The sequence below is a fragment of the Panthera leo genome, chromosome A2 (assembly GCF_018350215.1).
Source record: "Panthera leo isolate Ple1 chromosome A2, P.leo_Ple1_pat1.1, whole genome shotgun sequence".
NCBI classification, from domain to species: domain Eukaryota; kingdom Metazoa; phylum Chordata; class Mammalia; order Carnivora; family Felidae; genus Panthera; species Panthera leo.
Window position 1 is genome coordinate 4,419,315 of NC_056680.1, and position 17,979 is coordinate 4,437,293.

Genomic DNA, 17,979 nt, shown 5'->3' on the forward strand with positions numbered 1-17,979 from the left:
AAGAGAGAGGGAGACACAGAATCCGAAGCAGGCTCCAGGCTCTGAGGTGTCAGTACAGAGCCTGAGGCGGGGCTCGAAGTTACAAACCATTGAGATCATGACCTGAGCCGAAGTCAGACGCCCAACCGACTGAGCCACCCAGGCACCCCAAAACAAATCCTCTTTAAAGTTGATTTATTTATTTTGAGAGGAGGGTGCAGAGAGAGGGAGAGAGAGAGAATTCCAAGCAGCCTCCACACTGTCAGCATGGAGCCCGATGTGGGGCTCAGACTGACGAATTGTGAGATCATGACCTGAGCTGAACCAAAAGCAGTACACTTAACCGACTGAGCCACCCAGGAGCCCCCAAAGAAACCCTCTTTAAATACAAAGGCACACAAAGGTGGAAAGTAATCGAATGGAAAAAGACATACCATGCAAACTCTAATCTTAAGAAAGCTGGAGTGGCTGTAATGAGGAGACAAAACCAACTTCAAGACAAGGAATATTACTAGAGATAATGAGGGACATTTCATCCTGATAAAATTGTCAATTAACTTACCAGGATGACCTAATCATGACAAAGGTACACGCAGCTAGTAGTACAGCTTCAAATTACCACAAAGAAGAAATTAATGGACTTAAAGGAAAAAATAGATAAATAGTCACAGTGGAGATTTGGAGTGGAAACACTCTTCCTTTTTGATAGAAACCAAACAAAAATACCAGTCAGGATACAGAGTATCTGGATGACACAATCAACCACAGGGACCTAACTGACATTTATATAACACAACAAACCAAACCTGAACATTCTTTTCAAATGTGCAAGGAATATTCGCTGAGGTGGGTCATATTCTGGGCCATAAAGTAAATATATGTATTTTGACAACAACGGAATAAATTAGAAGTCAGTAAGATATCTAGAAATACGCTAAATATTTTGAAATTTTTAAATGCACCTCTAAAATAACCCACAGGTCAAAGAATAAACCATAAGAAAAACTAGAAAATATTTTGAACTGACTGATAATGAAAACATCACATATCAAAATTTGTGGGATGCATATAAAGCAGTGCTTAGAGAGAAATGTTTAGCTTTATAAACTTAAGTTCGAAAGGATGGCTTAAAAATCAGCCATTTAAGTTTTCAGCCTTAGGAAGCGACAAAAAGACAAGCAAACAAAACTTTAGTAGAAAAAAGGAAATAATAAAGTCAAAAAATAATGAAAGAAAACTCCACAAACCATGGAGAAAAAACCAACAGAACCCAAATTTCTCCAAAAGTGAAATTTCTTCCAAAAAGAAATGAGCTATAAAGCTATGAAAAGACCTGGAGGAAACATAAATTTATACTATTAGGTAAAAGTAAATTTATACTATTTTATACTATTTATACTATTTTATACTATTTATACTAACTTCTTCTATTAGGTAAATGCATACATGCTGTATGATTCCAACTATATGACAATTCTGGAAAAGGAACAACTATGGAGATGGTAAGAAGATCAGTGGCTGCCAGAGGTTTAAGGGGAAGGAGGGATGATAGGTGGAGCACAGAGGGTTTTTTTGGGCAGAGAAACTACCCTGTGTGATGCTACGTTACCGTGGTGGACACATGTCATCATATATCTGTCCAAACCCACAGAATGTACCATATCAGGAGTGGACCTTAATGTTAACTATGCACGTTGGGTGATAACGATGTGTCAGTGCAGATTTCCTCTACAAATGCACCACTCTGGGGCGGGGGTGGGGGGGGGTGGGGGGATGGTGACGAAGGGGGAGGCTGTGCATGTGTGAGGACAGAGACGACACGGGAGATCTCTGTATCTTCCTCTCAATTTTGCTGTGAACCTAAAACTGCCCTAAAAAAGATAAAGTCTTAGAGAAAAGATTGCCAACCCCCTATAAAAGATTGATAAGAGAAAAGAAAGAAAAAAAACCCAAATTGCCAATATCAAAAGCAAAATGAGATGTATCATTATAAATCGTATAGAAACCAAAATGATAAGGAACTATTATGAACTTTAGCCAATAAATTCACCAACTTAGATCAAATGAACACGTTTTTTAAAAAACACAACATACCAAAACTGACACAAGATGAAATAGAAACTGTGGATGGAATATCTAACAAAGAAATTGAATATGTTATTGAAATCCTCCTTACAGAGAACACTTCAGGCCCAGAGACTTTCACTGTTAAATGCTATAAAACACTGAAACAAAAATTAATACACCAATTCCATCAGAAAATACAGAAAGGGATACTTCACTCATTTTAGGAGGTCATCAAAACGCTGATACTGGTGAGGTGGGTGGGGGAATGCGATAAATGGGAGATGGACGTTAAGGAGGACACTTGTCGTGATGAGCACTCACCGTTATATGTAAGTGACAATCACTAAATTCTATTCCTGGAACCGATACTACACTATGTTAACTAACATGAATTTAAATAAAATTAAAAAAAAAACCTGATACCAAAACTTGATAAAGACATTATAAGAGAAGTATTTAGATCAATATCTCTCATGAACACATATAGAAAAATCATACAAAATATTATAAATCAAGTCCAGCAATATGAAACTAACAACCCATACTTACATTTTCAATTTTTTTCCCCCTAATGAAGCCCCAGCTCCTTCCCTCCTCAAATGATTTTTGACAAAGGTGACAAAGCAATTCAACAGAGAAAGGAAAATTGTTTAAGCAAATTATATGTCCATATGGGAAGAATAAAACAAGTGAACTTCGATCCCTGTCCAATACCTCACACAAAAGTGATTTTAAATTAGATCACAGACTTACACAAAGAAGTCAAAACTATACAACTTCTGAGAGAAAACATAAGGGCATAGGCAAAATTTTTTTAGACAGAATGCAGAAAGTAATAAGTATGACTGAAAAACCCAATAAATTAGATTTGTGAAAATTTTAAAACTTCTGTCATTAAAAGACTTCAACAACACAAATCAGTAAGCCATAGTCTGGGAGAAAATAGTTGCAAAACAAGTATCTGACAAAGGGCTTTTATTTATAATATGTAAAAAGCTCCAATAATTCAATAATAAGAAGACAACCTAATGGGCAAAAGACTTTAACAGGCACTTGGCAAAGATAATCCAGATCCCCAACAAGTATATGAAATAATGCTCAACATTGTTAGTCACCAGGGAAATGCAGATTAGAACCACAATGAGATACCACTAAACACTCACTAGAATGGCTAAAATAAAATCTGACAACAACCAATGTTGTGACCACAGGGAGTAATCGTAACTCTCACACACGTGTGGGAATGTAAAATGATACAACCATGTTGGAAAAAAGGTTTGACAGTTTTCTAGAAAGTTAAACCCACCCTTTGGCCCAGAATGCATCTCCGAGGTGTTCATCCAGGAAATATGGAAACATGTCTACACGAAACCCCGTATACACAGGCTCACAGCAATTTTATTCACAACAGCCCCAAAGTGAAATCACCCAAATGTCCATCGTCGGGAGAATGGATGAGAAACTGTAGGCTGTGCTAGATTAAAGATGCAGATTGTAATCCCTAAGGCAACTACTTAAAAAAAAATACAAAAGATGCAGCTAAAAGCTAACAGGGGAACACCGCTGAGATATTACTGATTGATCTAAGAGGATGAACTCTGAAATACACAACCCCTGGGTGAATTTCAAAGTCATTATGCTGCGCGAAGGAAGCTGTATCCAAGAGTACATGATGTAGAACAGACAAAACTAATCTAAGGTTTTTTAAAAAACAAAAAAAATCAGGGATCCCTGGGGGCTCAGACGGTTAAGCATCTGACTTCGGCTCAGGTCATGATCTCGCGGTTCGTGGCTTCGGGCCCCGCGTCGGGCTCTGTGCTGACAGCTCGGAGCCTGGAGCCTGCTTCCGATTCTGTGTCTCCCTCTCTCTCTGCCCCTCCCCAGTTCGCGCTCTGTCTCTCAAAAATACATAAATATTAAAAAACAACAAAATCAGATCAGTGTAGGGGGCAGGAACTGATGGGCAAGGGACAGGCAGGAACTTTCCGGGGAGGTGGATGGACACATTCTCCATGAAAACAGGGTATGCGTTACATGGGACACTCATTTGTCAAGAGGTGACAGTCAAGATTCGTGCGTTTACAGTATGTAAATTTTAACCCAGAAAACCCTGTAAAAATATAATAACGGAGTGGAGGTTGGGGGTGGGCAGGGAGAAGTGGCATGAGAATGGCAGAATGATGATACCTGTACAGCCCAGTGAGAGCTGCACTGGGCTCATTTAGACCGTGTGCTGGTTTGTAGATGTTTGAGTTTTCCGTGATAAAAGGTTAAATAAAAACCCACCCGGCAATTAGCTGTCAGTCCAAAAGGGTATGTGCAGGCACATTTTGTCACCGCCTCTCTCTGCGTGTGCTGGCTCGCCATGCGAGCAGCCCTTGGAGATGAGAGCAGGGGATCGGGGAGTCCTTCTAGAAGGTGTGAGGCTGGGTGTGAGTGAGCCCTCCACCCGGCAGAACAGGGACCAGCAGGGGAAGGGGCAGGGCTGGCCCCCGGGACAAGGGCACCAACCACATAGGATGTGAGGTTGGGGAATCCCTAAATTCTGCTTTTCGCCTTCTCCGCTCAGCTGGTCAGGCTCCTGAGTGATGGCACTCACCCTCGACCCCTGGACACGGTCTGGTAGGGAAGAGTGTGGGTCTGTGCTTCTGCTCTGAACTTGAACTTGCAATGGGAACTGGGAATCGGTCTGACTCCCCGCTTGCTCCCTCAGCTTCGTCTGCTGCTCCCCTAAGCAGGAGAACCCTGCCCAAGGCGGGGGCCTGAGCATTCTTCCTCCGACTCCCTTCATCTGTGGCCACTTTCGACTGGGCTCTGGGGGCCTCGAGATGGTCAGTCAAGAGGAGAGAGGCCTCGAATGCGAGCCATTGCCCAGCCTGTGAGGTTGGGTGTTGTTTGTAAGCCAAGCAGGTTTCGTTGGCCACCTGGTCCCTGATGAAGACACACTTGGGGAAGGAAGTGGGCAAGAACAGCCTCCTTGGTGTGACTGCCCCCCTCTGCGGCTCAGGCCTGAGAAGGCTCATCCGACCTGGGGGCCCTGCCGGCGACACTCGGCAGGGGGAGCCTCTGCCCGGGTTTCCCGGGTGTAAGCGAGGGGCAGCGGGGGGACCGGCGGGCAGCAGCCTGGATCACGCCCGCCCGATGAATGGATCTGCCCTGGGCACAAAGGGAAGAGGCTTCTGTTTACAGGAAAATACTCCGGTTACCTAGTAACCAGTAATGACAGGAAAGGAAACGCAGAAAAAGCTGAGGGCAGTTCTGGGCCCTGCTCCTGGCCGGGCGGGCGCTGACTCACCACAACCTGAAGCAATCTCCTTTCTATTCCTGTTCCTCCGTGTGCGGAGCGGAGGGGTCGCCCGCCTTACATAGGTCGGATCGGTATTTAGAAAACATCTTGTCATCTCTGCAGGAACGGGGGGGGGGGGGGGGGGGGGCAGCAAGAACGGTGCTTTTAGTTACCTTCGTTCTGATTGGCCAGTTAACTTCTGCTCTGGGGAGACACAGGGCCTTTCCCTCTTCCTGTGGGGAGAGACCCATGGCCTCCTCAAAGCTGTCAGTTCATGCTCTCCTGGTCCTTGGTACTGGTGGCACCAGGGTCCCCTTGCCCCCGAGAAAGCGATTCCTATTTTCCCGTGAACAAGAAGCAACAAGTCCAGGACGCCGTCAGAGAGTACCGTTGTTTCCAACCCGGCTTCTGCCCTGATGCCCGTTTGACATTCCGAGTGTTATCTCGGTGGCCAGAAAAACCACGTCCATTTGCTTCTCTTGGACCTCCTTCAGTGTGGGCGCGAGGTCTAAGGAGCCAGCGATGCCCACTTTAGATTCTGTCCCAACTATCCCTGCTGGCGTCGGGATAGCCCTGCTCAGCTCCAGGCACCCGGAAAAGGCTCGTGCACTTGGAGATCTAAATGTCCATCTCCTTGCTGAAAAGTGTACTCGTTAACACATCCTTTCTCGCTCCCGGGTCCCCACCGAGGCACCCACCCAGTGGGCGCTAAAGCAGGGCTCCCAGCCTGGGCGCTGCAGACATCAGCCCGTTTCTCCGTGGGGGACTGTCCCGGGCTCTGTGGGGTGCTGATCGGCATCCCCAGCCCCTCCCACCACACACCAGGAACACCCTCCCTCGGCCCTGAGTCTCCAGACACTGGCGACTGTCCCCTGGGGGAACGATGGCGGCCGAAGGAGAGCCACCGCTCTAAGTGAAGTGCAGTGTCCGAGAAGGGAGTTGGACAGACGGCCCTTGGGTAAAAGGCACAGGTAGGCAGGTGACCAACAGGAAGGACAACAGAGGAGGACGCTGCAGTGACCCAGACACAAAGTGACCGCAATTCTGCCCAACGGGAGGCAGAACTGGAGGCAGAAACGTGGGCCCTGTGGAGGCTTCCCCCGTTTCTGGGGGGTATCCAGTCTCAACTGCCAGCAAGGGTGCCCCATTATTCCTTCTTTGCCTAAACCCTTCGGATGCCCCGTCGTTCCTCAATTTTTCATTTTTTTCTTCTGCAGCAGTCGACTCTGAAGGGTCAGAGCTGGCTCCGAGTTTCTCTGGAATGAAGTATCGACAGAATTCAAATTCCTTTTTCTGTTGGTAAGAACTGGGCTTCTGTTCCTGTTTTCTTCACAGCAGCCAAACGTTCCCTCGCCGTCCAGCAGAGGAGCGGGCCCGAGCCCTGCAAGCTGGCCGTCTGAAGGGCTCCAGGCAGGACGCAACGGGTGGGACAGGCTACTCTCATCACAAAGGACAGCGGCCTTCCCCCCCGCCCCCCATCGCAACAGGGCAACACCCACTTACGTTCCTCTCTAAAGGACACGATTTGGCAATTAGTTTAAAATTTTGGGGGCGCCTGGGTGGCTCAGTTGGTTGTGTCCGACTTCGGCTCAGGCCACGATCTCACAGTTCACAAGTTCGAGCCCCACCTCGGGCTTGCTGCTGTTGGCACGGAACCCGTTTCGGATCCTCTGTCTCCCTCTCTCTCTGTCCCTCCCCCACTCACTCTCTCTCTCTCTCTCTCTCAAAAAAACAAATTGTCCAGGGGCGCCTGGGTGGCGCAGTCGGTTAAGCGTCCGACTTCAGCCAGGTCACGATCTCACGGTCCATGAGTTCGAGCCCCGCGTCGGGCTCTGGGCTGATGGCTCGGAGCCTGGAGCCTGTTTCCGATTCTGTGTCTCCCTCTCTCTCTGACCCTCCCCCGTTCATGCTCTGTCTCTCTCTGTCCCAAAAAAAATAAATAAAAAAAAAAATTAAAAAAAAAAAAAAAAAACAAATTGTCCAAACTAAGGTATGGTTATGTCAACTCACATGCAGTCTGATTTTGGTTGCCGTTTACAACGTCATGGGTTTAGGGGGCGCGTGAATTAAAAACCACCCAGCCCTCACGGGCATCTTCACCCAGGAAATACGCTTTTGGCAGGCAGCCCAATTCCGCCGCTCGTTCATAATCCCTTGAACGCCACCAGACTTGGTTTCCAACCACTTCTTTTGCTCAGACTTGCCGCTTCCTCTCTGCCTCCTAAGCCACTGGACTAGTGCAGGTCAGCAGGCATGTCCCCAGGCCTCGGGGCCACGTCGAACGATGTCTCCAGCGCGGACCGGACCGCCCGCCTCCCAGGGACCTGGTGCAATCCCGGCCTCCTCCTCCTTGCTCACTGGAAGTTCTGGGTCTGCCTCCAGGGCAACACTGCCGGTCCGAAATCAAGGGCTACTAGGAGTCTGACCACTGACGGGTGGGGCGGCGTCTGTCACATTCTGATGCCAAGGGTCTGTGGTCCTCGAGAAGGTTGAGCATCGAGCGTCACGTGGTTCCAGGCGCGGCTCACACTCACGAGGCGGCCCGGCCTGCCCTGGATGCTCCAGACCTCCTGACATGAAGACTGTCTGCTCAGAGCTGGTCCGAGAGCCCCACTCCGTGAACGCATCCCGGGAACAGACACCTGGCTCGCTTCCCGCTTCCCAGCCCGCCATAGGGTCTCAGGTCCGTCACGGAAAAGACCCAGCAGCCGTCATCGCAGACGTAAGGCAGGCACAACTTCTGAGCAAACACTGAGGTGGCTGACCCGCCGCGTGGACTCCCACAGATGAGTTCGGATCTTAGTTCCGTCATTCGCTGTGGCCTCAGTTTCTTTATCTGAGAAAGGGGTCGGGCGGATGAGGTGCAATGATGCGTGAGGCGTGCCCGCCCCGAGCTTGGCCCCCAGCCGGTGCCTGATAAATAGAATACAACCTAGTGGAAAGGCAGAAGGGTGAGAACCCCAAAGACACCTGCATCGGCAGCGGCCAGCAATGCGGTTCGGCCTGACTGTACCCCAGACTCTGGGCCAAGTGTGATCTTACTTAACTCTTCGGGAAGCTACTCCATTATCATCCTCGTTTTAGAAACAACAAGGGACAAACGGAGGCTCAGAGAGGTCAAGCAAGAGCCCGAGGCCACACAGCCTGAAGAGGCAGAGCTGGGTGCTGGGTTCGAACCGGGTCTTCCTCCTTTCGGCAAAGGAGGCGCACTTGGTCTGTGAACACCCCCGAGGCTCCCACTGTGTGTGCTGCAGAGGCCGTCTCCTTCCCGTGTAAATTGTTCCTCCGCCCCACGGCAAAGAGAACTCAGAATAATATCATGAGCTCAGGTTTCTGCTCTACAGGTGTACGTAATTGAGCTTACGTCACCGGCTGGAGCTGTGGATCAGCTGGAACGATTCACGCGGACGAACGACACGGGTCCAAGCTGGACACGTACGTTTGGCCCTTTCTGTCTGGCTCAAGTCAAGAAGCGGCTCTTCCTGCCACTCGGTCACCGGGAGGGACTTGTCAATAATGACTCTGATGCCACCGTCCCCTCTGTCTTTTCCCACAAAGCAACCAGAAAGCAGAGTGGTATCGTAGTGGGGAGCACGCCGGGGGCCCCTGCCCAGCTGGGCACATCCCATGCCCCGTGGCCCCGCCGCCACCTTGTTTTCCGCGCCCCCCCTCCATCCTCCCCCAGCCTCACGGGTTCATCTGGACACTACGGCCTATCCACTTGGGCTTCGTCTTCTGCAGCCCTCCCCGTCCTGCCCTCTGCTTTGTACCCACTTTGGCTGGCGCTCTCTGGAGAAAGCGAGGCCTCCTCTATGGTCTGAATGGGATGGCTACCCGACCCCTCGGCACCCCCAGTTCAATCCCAACGGAATTCAATGTGCCGGGTTCCGAGCCCGTGGGCCTGGGTGCGGGCCACTGTGCTGCCTCCACCAAATATACGGCTCTGCGGGTGGCCAGTGTGGCTGCAGAGGTCCCGACTGGCAGGGACAAGGTGGGTGGGGGCCATTCTGGTGTGAGGGTCCACTGGAGGCTGGGACTGGCGTCCCCGTGAGCACCACAGTGATTGTGAGGACAGGGGCGATGACAGCTGCCAGGATGGGACTGATGCGGCCCCGGAAAGCAGGGCTGATGCTAGAGAGCGCTGCGGCCCTCAAAGTTCACCCACCCGTGACCGCTAGAACAGGACTGCTGGGTCACAGGGAGCCGCCATCGGCAGCTTCGGAATGGACCCAAGCAGCACCATGCACCGCGATGAACACCCGCCGTCCGTCATCCCCCCGTCTAGAGCAGGGCTCCCTGGCCTCGGTGCCGTGGCCACTGGGGCTGGATCAGTTTTGGCTGCGGGGGGCTGTCTGGGGCCCTGTGTGTGGGGGCGGGGGGGGGGGGTAGGCTGAGCAGCATCCTGGCTGCCACCCACTCCAAACCAGGAGCACCCGCAGCCGTGGAAACCAAGTGTCCCCTAGGGGACAAGTCAGCAGGGGGTGAGAGGCACTGCTCTGCCTTTTCTGGAACTGCTCCTAAACTATAACCTGCGTTTCAACCCAATTCCCGGGAGATTTGTACGTGCATGAAAGTTTGAGGGGCGCTTCTCTGAACCACCATTTCCCCCCTCCCCACTGCAGACGTTTGGGGCCACGCTGTTCTCTGTGGGGCATCCCAGGCACTGCGGGGGGTGGAACAGCATCCCCAGCCCCACACACTCCAGGCCAGGGGCCTCCCCTCCTCATCACAACCCCAAATGGCACCACCCAGTGGTGTTCCCTGAAGGTCAGCGCGGCCCCCTTTGAGAACCACTGGTCTGACGCCACGGCCTCGCTGAACCTGGTACTTCTAGACTAACCAAGCCATTCTCTATGTTCTGCTTTCTGTCTCCCAGTTGTGCATGTTTGGTTCCCGGACGAGGCCGTCCTCAAGAAAACAAGGCTTTTAGAGCGCCCCCGACAGCCTGGGAGAGGAGGAGCAAGGCAGGCCGACCAGGGGCTGGCCGGGGGCTCCCTGCTCCAGGACATCTGCCCGACTGACCCCACCCTGCACAGGACGGTGCTGCCCAGTGACAGGGGCACTTCCTGTTCCTGGAAATGGCCAATAGGCCCGAGCGTCGGGTGGTACCTCCACGACTGAGTCAGGCAAAGGAGAGGCTGGCTTTTCTCCTGCTGCCAGCATCACACCCGGGACCTTTCCAAGTGACCCCGACTCCTCTCGGGGTCACCCCTCACTCCGGAGTTTCGAAAGCAGACAAACGGCCGAGCTGAACATCAGGAACTTCCCCCGTAACAGGCCAGCACTGGAGGGGCCCGTACGAATCAGCCAGCCCTGCTCCTCTGCCCGCAGGATGAAGGGACCCGAAGATGTTAAGCGCTTTGCCCAAGCTGCAAGTCCTGACGTGGGGGGAGGTATCTCCGTGGGGAAGTTTTTTAAATGATCCATTTAATAGGAAGTTTTTAAGCGAGGCGACAATTCCTGACAAAGGACTTGCCAATTTTCCGGAACGCATAGTAGCATTTCCGTGGAAGGACTGACTTCCTCAGCACAAACTCCTCTCCCGCGATCCTGCTGTAACAGGTTACGGGAAGAATCTTGTATTCTGATTAATCTTCTGGGGCATCTTAGTGTAAGTCAGAACTTACTCATTTTGATTCCAGTAACGCTGGCTGTCACTGGAATCTTAATTATTGCATCTAACAGGGCTGGTGGCTAACAAGCTTGCCTTGTATAGACACTCACAGCTTGCTTTTATTTGTCCTAGAACGCAAATGACATCCCATTGTAAGTTTTGGCTGCAAGACTAAGTCGGAAGCTTGTTCAGATACTTCCCATTGTCCCGAGACACTAGCCCGGGTGCTGGCGCAAAAGTGCAAGGGACACTTCTCGGGGCGTTCAGCTACAGAGCGAGCTGCCGGTAAACCAACCGATCTGTACAACTAAAGCGAATCTCACCACGGAGCTGTCTGACCGACCGCGGGCGCTGTGCTCTTGCCTTAGACACACTGCACTCGAGATGAACAAGGCAGGACGGAGCCCCCACCAAAAAAAAGCCTGCGCTGACTAACAGTTCCCGATTTATAGCCCTGGCTGGTGGGCGGGGCGGGGCGGGGCGGGGAGGGCGGGGCCGAGAGTGGGGGAAAGAAATGTGTCACCGGCTTTGAATGAAGGCAGGGGCAGTGTTTACCCAAGCAACCAGCCCTGGTAAACAATCGCTATCTCTGGCTCACTGAGGAGGAGGTAGGGAGTGACACTGTTTTGATCAAAATCCACGGGGTGGCTGCAAAGTGCCCCTCCACGGGGTGAGGGTTTTCCACTCCAGTTAGAGGGAACACATCTGCTTCCCCAATATGCGCAATATACGCGTTCGCCTGAGGGTCACCCGAGTACCCAACTTCTCAACAGGAAGAGCGAGGGAGAGTAAAGAACCAGAAGGCTCTGGGTCCAGTGTCCGTCACCAGCCAATCTTATATGTGAATGTTGTCACATGTGACCCACTGGGTTCAGGTCCCGGCTTTTCTGATATTCTCCAGCAGCCACAAGGAAAACATCTCGCTGGAAAGCACTTGAAAAGTAGGTTGGCCAGGCAATAATTTTACAAACACGAGGAATTAGATCAAAAAAGAAATTCCACTTGAGACTGAAACAAGTCTCCAGTGGAGAGCAGTCTAGGATATGTTCAAATGGCTAAAGGTTCTTCCCCCCTGGATGAGCTGTCACAATGAGAGCACGTTTTCTTCCACGGGGACCCCAGGGGGACCCAGGTCTACCTGTTGTGGCAAATCAAACTCAAACATAATTTCATCAGAGAAAAATATATGCAGATGTTCAATTAAAACCTGGAGTCCGCAGTCCTGGCGCTGTTTGCTGGCCCTCATTGTTTGCTGAGTAACAACGGTTGCCAGGGACAACGCAGTCCACTCCCGTCTCTAAGAGCCTGTTGCTGGGCAACCGCAAGAATACTTCCCAAACCAAACAATGTCATCCCTGGAGCAATCCCCTCTATCTCACATTAACCAGATCTAAAAAAAAAACCCTCCCAAATATGTAATCTATTATTTTCAGAAGCCCTAAGAGAAAGGCAAATAATCTCTTCTCTATAGTAACCAAGGGGGAAACAGTTTACCATATTTGTTCTGAAATAACAAAACCCAAGAAGGACCAACTCTCCCCGCGGTCAGCATCAGAGCAGAGACGTCTACAAGCCTTCCCAGTGCTGGGAGGAGAAAGTGCCTTTTTCTCCAAGAGGAAAGAATTTATTTATCATCAAGCAAACAATGTGGGATATTCATAGCTGCACATGGGTTTTCTGGGCAGGGATTATACAAACTAAAACTAACTGGGGATTGAGCTAGTTGAAAAAGATGTAAGAACAGAGGAGTAGATACCTAATTTAAAAGACTTTTGAAAATGTCATGTACAGACAAATAAGTGCAGACCAAATTGTTGAGTCAGCATTAGAAGTGCCTCCTGGGACTCTGCGGGAAGGAACCGACAGCATCTGGTGTCCCTGTGCCTGCCCTTCCTGCCCCACTCAGCAACAGGAAGAGGAAGAGGAAGAGGAAGAGGAAGAGGAAGAGGAAGAGGAAGAGGAAGCCAGGCCTGGGAAGCACAGGGACACACAGTCTCGGAGAGCAGTGATAGGGAGGTGTCTAGCTTTGGCCAATCTTGACCCACCGAGAAAAAAACCCAGGCTAACCTCAAAGCCAATCCAGCCTTGGCTCTGTCCAGAGGAATTTGGGCTTTGGAACTTGGAAGGGAAGGGGATAGCACCCCATCTTACAAGGGGAGGGCACAGTTCTAAGGGGATGGTCTTATTCTAAGGGGGGAGCATGGCCAAGAATCTTAAAACATGCTGACAGAACAGGAAGTATGTGGCCGTAGCCACAGTGGGTCCACATTTTAGGTTATAAAGGCACCCGGCACTGATAGATTTGTGCGTGATTAAGGCATACACTTTCAGCTCCCGGCTGAGGTTTGGCCTCCAGCGAAACCTGGCCTTTGAGACAGACATGACTGACACAAAGCAACCTTCTTTTCCTAAGAGAGCATACAGGAGGCGCTCTTTGAATAAACAAGTCAGAATGAAAGTGTTTCCTTGAGAGTAAGGGGAGGCAGACTCCACACTGTTAAAATCTGAACCCGGGTTCTAGGGAGCTGGGAAGTTTGAAGCCAGATATTTGGGCCATTAACGCATGGCAAAACAGTAGCGCTGATCTCTAACCTGGCAGTGAGACCACCAGCAGCTGAAAGTGTGGGAGTCACTGCTCCCAAGGCCTAGGGGACACTGCCAATTCTGCCTGCGCTCTGCCATCTGAAGGGAGGCTCTGACACGCAGCTGTGAGGGTCCCAAACCCCATCTCTGGAAAGAGGATTGACATGGGGGTCCTCTGTACATTATTCATTGATCTCAATACAAACTATTTATTGAGTGCCTGGCATGGGCCAGGCATTTCCCACTAATCAAAACAGACAAAGTTCCCTTCCCTTCTGGAACTTATATTCTGTCCCCAGGTAGTGGGGGTGGGTGGGGAAGGATAGAGACAGTAAACAAAATAAGAAAATCTACAATATGTCAGATGGCGATAGATGCCGGAGGTGGGGGGTGGGAATGGAGTGGAGGCAGGGAGCAGTGGGGTGAGATGGGGTTGCAATTTTTAAAGGATTGCCGAATGCCTCCCCCAGAAGACTCATTAAGGAAACAAGGAAAGTGAGGGGCTGAGCCATCTAGGGGAAGAGCATTCCTGTGGAGGGAATAGCCAGTGGAAAGGCCCTGAGATGAGGCCATGCCTGGCTGGTGACTTGAGCTGGGCAAACCAGGAGACAAGAAGAGGGGGAAAGGCCCACAGAGACAATCATACAGGCTTCGGCTTCTGCTCAGGATGAAATAGAAGTGATCAGAGGGTTTTAGCCCAGGCAATGATCTGATCTGACTTGGTTTTAACCAGGTGCCTCTGGCTACTGGGTTGAGAACAGGCAAAGAAGGAAAAGAATGCAAGGAGACAGAGCAGCCAAGAGGGTGGTGTGATGGTCCAGGTGAGAGACGGTGACGTGGCTGAGCCTGGGTGATGGCAGTGGAGGGGTGCAAAGCAGTCAGACTCTGGATAAAGGGAGGTGGAGTCGATAGGATCTACTGATGGGCTGGATGTGGGGTGTGAGAGAAGGGAGGTAAGACTGTGTCAAAGATTTTTGGCAGGGAAAAGGATGAGATCAGGAAAACCGAGGGAGAAGCACGAGGACTGGGGAGCACTCACAAGTTGAGTTTTAAAGGTGTGAGGTGGGTGAGAGGCTCTTGGACACCCAAGCTGGAATGCTGAGAAGGTCAACAGATATATAAGTGAGGGCCGGAGGGGCAAGTGGTAGGCTGGAGTCACCAGTGTCCAGATGCCCTGGGCCAGAGTTTTAGTATACAGATGTACAGATGTGCATAGCGTCTAAGGATGTGGACTGGAGCCAGCAGTGTATCTCTGACAAGGACTGGAGCCAGCAGTGTATAGATGCCTACTTAAGGCCAGGAGCCTGGCCGAGCTCACCAAAAGAGGGCGGAGAAGAGGCCCAGGGTTGGGCTCTTTGGCTCTCTACTATTTAGCGATCCTAAAGAGGAGGAAATCCAGCAAACCGAGTAGCGTCCTGAGCATTAGTTGAACTGGGGGCTGAGAACTGATCGCTGGATTATGGTGACGTGACAGAGCAGTTCCAGGGGAACCCTGTGGGCAAAGTCCACAGAGATTGGGGGATTCAAGAGAAACCAAGAGTCGTGGAACTGGAGACCCCAGGCACAGGCAGCCCTTGAGGCATCTCTGCTGGAAAGGAAAGGAGAGGAAGAGGGTAGCCATGGAAATGGGAAGTCCAGTTGGGAGAGGGCTTCTGAAATGGAAGAAGGGACGGGCAGGACCCAGCGGGCGGGAGTGGAGAAAACTGCTGGTGGAGTGCCGTTACACAGGTGAGACGGGATGGAGAGATCCCGCAGAAGAGAGGAGGGACTGGCCAGAACTTGCACGTGGCCATTGGTCCACCAGCCCAGGACAGGGCCTCTGCCCAGATGCAGGGAGAGGTGGGGTACCACCAAGTCATAAATGGGTTATCCCAAATCCGCAAGTCTCTTCAGGAGCTCCCAGTCCCCAGTGCCATCCCTCAGCTGTGGGGTCCCTGTGTGACGATTCCAGGGCCCTTCCAAGTCTACTCAAGCCCCCGACAGCCAGAGCGCTGGCCCCTGCAAGGCTGCTGGGAGGCCTCCAACCTCAGCAAGGTGGAAGGCTTGAAGCGTGGGGTGGGAGCTGGGCATCGCACAAGATGACTCAGGTCTGCAGATCTCACGCCAGAGTCTCCGGCAGAGCCCGGGCTGAGAAGGGTGAGCTGGAGCTAGGGACGAGCCCCCACATGGCCTCCCTGGGCCCCAGGCTTCAGGGCTCCATCTGCTCATGCAGGGGTCTGAAAGTTTGCGTCTCCCCCAAATTCATACGTGGCAACACCTAATGCTCAAGGTGTTGGGCGGTGGGGTCTTGGGGAGGGGGTTGAGCGCCCTCATGAAAGAGGCCCCAGGGAGCTCCCTCAGCCCTTCCAGGCTGTGAGGACACAGCGAGAAGTCTGCTGCCCCGAAGAGGGCCCTCACCGGTCATGCCAGCACCCGAACTCAGAACTGGGAACACTGGATTTCCGTGGTTTAGAAGCCGGCCAGCCCGTGGTATTGTTACGACGGACTGAGCCAACCCCACGCTTGCCCCCCACCCTGCGGGTCCCCCTCAACAGCCTCCCAGAACCCATCCTTCGTGTTTCGCCCCACACGCGATTTGCTCTTTTCATTGCCTTCTTTATGATGACTATGCACCTCTTTCCAGATCCACCAAAATGTCTGATCTTTCCAGGTCCAACGATTGCTAGAGACTAGTTCTAATACGGCTCCTTTTTCTGCCATGTCAACGTACAAACATGCAAGCTTAAATAAGAAAAGTCTCAGCATCACGTTGAAAAACAAAAGTGTATTTCTTGCTAAGTCATGCTTGAAGTATGCAAGATTACCAAGAAATTTAGTGTAAGATAAACAAGTACGGCCAGGAATCCTGCTGTGGGAGTTTCAAACGCAGAGTCCTCGGCTGGGGCCACCAACGCACTCGGCACTGGGCTGGCACGCTGTCCCCTGCTGGGAGGACCTCTCGTTGCTTCAAGTGGCCGGGGAGCTGCGCCTCTAGGGGCCCGGGACCAAGAATCTAGTCAGACATCCCTTCGGCAGGACCCAGGGGTCTCTGAGGAAATGAAAATGAAGCAACAAAAGGCAAAATTGGAAATGTTTATCCAACCCGTCACCTCCCACCTCATCTCTGGCCCCGCCATCCAACCCTACGAGAACAAAAGCACATTCTGTGTCTGTCCCCGTGAAAGTTTCAACCGCAGTGCAAACCTCAGCGTGCTCTCACAGAACGGAGCAAAACAGCCTTTTACAAAAGTGTTAAACTCATTTTTCTAATTAAATACAAAGAGAGAAGTCTTGGAGATATGTGAGGGTTTTTTTTTTTTTTTTTTTTTTTTTTTTAACGAACCCTAATTAATTCTAAGATGATACACTGGAACAGATTCCATTTTCAGAAGGCATTCTAATCAAAAGGTTGGGGGGACATTTTAATTTTTAATTAAGAAGGTGCCATGAGACCTTGAAAATATTTTAAATGGCTTTCCTATTTCATAAAGGTTTGAGGTGGGCCCTCGTCTTTCTCAGCAGGCTCTCTGGGCTGGCGTGCAGCGGGGCGGGACCGTGGGGCGTGAGACCAGGGGGCAGCTCGCTCTGTCGGGCACAAATGCCTGGCTTTGTGTGCTTCTGTTTTGGGTGTCTCCATTCCCGGCTCCGTGTTAAGTCAGCTCCCAAAGCGGAGCACAAGATAATTTTGGAAAAAACTGGAATAGAATGTTCTAGCTCTGCTTGAAAGGTGGCAAGAGCGACAGAGAGGAGTCCTCTGAAACGTAACGCAAGTAACAGTGAGCGGCCTCCGCTGGCCGCCTCTCCCCCACCCCCGTCCTCCCAGGCCCCATATTGGTTCCAATCCTCCTTGCTTCTGGAAGTCTCGGGGCTGATGTCGCCTAGCTGCTGGGCGATCTGGACCATCACTACGCTTGAAAAGCATTTACTACTACTTCAGCCGGATTTTTAAAAAGATAAACAGCTGAGACACTTCTGTCCAAATGAAATTTGAAACTGTTGGAGTAAAGAAAAAAGTCGGGTCGAATCAATAAAAAGCCCTCTAAAGCTTACTACCGGCTGGGATAATGAAGACGCGATTGCCTTCTGCGGAAGTCAAACCTCTTTTGCGACCTGAATTTCATGCTTAAATTTTTTTTTTAACATTTATTTATTTTTGAGAGAGAGCGAGAGAGTGCGAGCGGGGCAGGGGCAGAGAGAGAGGCAGATACAGAATCCGAAGCAGGCTCCAGGCTCCGAGCTGTCAGCACAGAGCCTGATGCGGGGCTCGAACCCACGAACTTGAGATCATGACCTGAGCCGAAGTCTGGCGATCAACCGACTGAGCCACCCAGGCGCCACCCGAATTTCATGCTTAAGAGGAGATTAAGCGTGGATGGCTGACCTCAGCGGTGTGGGCTCGGTGCCCCTCTCTGGGGATCTAACGCATCTCCCCGGGCTACTACTCAGCGCGTGTTCATGAGGAGGACATCTG

General features: G+C 51.0%; 1 protein-coding gene and 1 long non-coding RNA gene across 2 annotated transcripts in view; one reads left to right on the forward strand and one right to left on the reverse strand.

Moving 5' to 3' along the window:
• Positions 1-17,979, reverse strand: part of RFX2 (regulatory factor X2) — a 90,646-nt gene that overhangs the window by 45,658 nt on the left and 27,009 nt on the right.
• LOC122213840 lies at positions 5,076-10,287 on the forward strand. Its single transcript, XR_006199650.1, has 3 exons — positions 5,076-5,415; positions 6,550-6,631; positions 10,209-10,287. It is a non-coding gene; the product is annotated as an uncharacterized LOC122213840 (long non-coding RNA).